Genomic DNA, 2,492 nt, shown 5'->3' on the forward strand with positions numbered 1-2,492 from the left:
CCGAGGCCGTGGCATGGCATGCGGGCCGAGGCCGTGGCATGGCATGTTGGGCGACGCCGTAGCAAGGCATGCGGGCCGAGGCCATGCCGTGGCATGCGGGCCGAGGCCGTGGCATGGCATGTTGGGCGACGCCGTAGCAAGGCATGCGGTCCGAGGCCGTGGCATGTCATGCGGGCCGAGGCCGTGGCATGGCATGCGGGCCGAGGCCGTGGCATGGCATGTTGGGCGACGCCGTAGCAAGGCATGCGGGACGAGGCCGTGGCATGTCATGCGGGCCGAGGCCGTGGCATGGCATGCGGGCCGAGGCCGTGGCATGGCAAGTTGGGCGGCGTCGTGGCAAGGCATGCGGGCCGAGGCCGTGGCATGTCATGCGGGCCGAGGCCGTGGCATGGCATGCGGGCCGAGGCCGTGGCAAGGCATGTTGGGCGACGCCGTAGCAAGGCATGCGGGCCGAGGCTGTGGCATGTCATGCGGGCCGAGGCCGTGGCACGTCATGCGGGCCGAGGCCGTGGCATGGCATGTTTGGCAACGCCGTGGCAAGACATGCGGGCTGTGGCATGGCATGGCATGCGGGCCGAGGCCGTGGCTCGACATGTTGGCCAAGGCTAAGGCATGGCACGCCGGGCAACGCGGTGGCATGGCATGCTGGGCAACGCGGTGGCAAGGCATGCGGGCCGAGGCCGTGGCATGGCATGTTGGGCAACGCCGCAGCAAGGCATGCGGGCCGAGGCCGTGGCATGGCATGCGGGCCGAGGCCGTGGCATGGCATGCGGGCCGTGGCCGTGGCATGGCATGTTGGGCGACGCCGTCGCAAGGCATGCGGGCCGAGGCCGTGGCATGGCATGTTTGGCAACGCCGTGGCAAGACATGCGGGCCGTGGCATGGCATGGCATGCGGGCCGAGGCCGTGGCATGGCATGTTGGGCAACGCCGTGGCAAGGCATGCGGGCCGAGGCCGTGGCACGGCATGCGGGCCGAGGCCGTGGCACGGCATGCGGGCCGAGGCCGTGGCATGGCATGTTGGGCGACGCCGTAGCAAGGCATGCGGGCCGAGGCCGTGGCCGTGGCATGGCATGCGGGCCGTGGCCGTGGCATGGCATGGCATGCGGGCCGAGGCCGTGGCATGGCATGTTGGGCAACGCCGTGGCAAGGCATGCGGGCCGAGGCCGTGGCATGGCATGATGGCCGAGGCCGTGGCATGTCATGCGGGCCGAGGCCGTGGCATGGCATGCGGGCCGAGGCCGTGGCATGGCATGTGGGGCGACGCCGTAGCAAGGCATGCGGTCCGAGGCCGTGGCATGTCATGCGGGCCGAGGCCGTGGCATGGCTTGTTGGGCGACGCCGTAGCAAGGCATGCGGGCCGAGGCCGTGGCATGTCATGCTGGCCAAGGCCAAGGCATGGCATGGCATGGCATGCGGGCCGAGGCCGTGGCATGGCATGTTGGGCAACGCCGTGGCAAGGCATGCGGGCCGAGGCCGTGGCATGGCATGATGGCCGAGGCCGTGGCATGCCATGCTGGCCAAGGCTAAGGCATGGCATGCCGGGCAACGCGGTGGCATGGCATGCTGGGCAACGCCGTGGCAAGGCATGCGGGCCGAGGCCGTGGCATGGCATGTTGGGCTACGCCTTGGCAAGACATGCGGGCCGAGGCCGTGGCATGGCATGGCATGGCATGTTGGGCAACGCCTTGGCAAGGCATGCGGGCCGAGGCCGTGGCATGGCATGCTAGCCGAGGCCGTGGCATGGCATGTTGGGCGACGCCGTGGCAAGGCATGCGGGCCGAGGCCGTGGCATGGCATGCGGGCCGAGGCCGTGGCACTGCATGTTGGGCGACGCCGTAGCAAGGCATGCGGGCCGAGGCCGAGGCCGTGGCATGGCATGTTGACCGAGGCCAAGGCATGGCATGCCGGGCAACGCGGTGGCATGGCATGCGCGGCCGAGGCCGTGGCAAGGCATGCGGGCCGAGGCCGTGGCATGGCATGTTGGGCGACGCCGTGGCAAGGCATGCGGGCCGAGGCCGTGGCATGGCATGCGGGCCGAGGCCGTGGCACTGCATGTTGGGCGACGCCGTAGCAAGGCATGCGGGCCGAGGCCGAGGCTGTGGCATGGCATGTTGACCGAGGCCAAGGCATGGCATGCCGGGCAACGCGGTGGCATGGCATGCGCGGCCGAGGCCGTGGCAAGGCATGCGGGCCGAGGCCGTGGCATGGCATGCGGGCCGAGGCCGTGGCACTGCATGTTGGGCGACGCCGTAGCAAGGCATGCGGGCCGAGGCCGAGGCCGTGGCATGGCATGTTGACCGAGGCCAAGGCATGGCATGCCGGGCAACGCGGTGGCATGGCATGCGCGGCCGAGGCCGTGGCAAGGCATGCGGGCCGAGGCCGTGGCATGGCATGTTGGGCGACGCCGTGGCAAGGCATGCGGGCCGAGGCCGTGGCATGGCATGCGGGCCGAGGCCGTGGCATTGCATGTTGGGCGACGCCGTAGCAAGG

Source organism: Camellia sinensis, chromosome 12, assembly GCF_055761805.1.
Source record: "Camellia sinensis isolate YWXY chromosome 12, ASM5576180v1, whole genome shotgun sequence".
Classification (NCBI taxonomy): domain Eukaryota; kingdom Viridiplantae; phylum Streptophyta; class Magnoliopsida; order Ericales; family Theaceae; genus Camellia; species Camellia sinensis.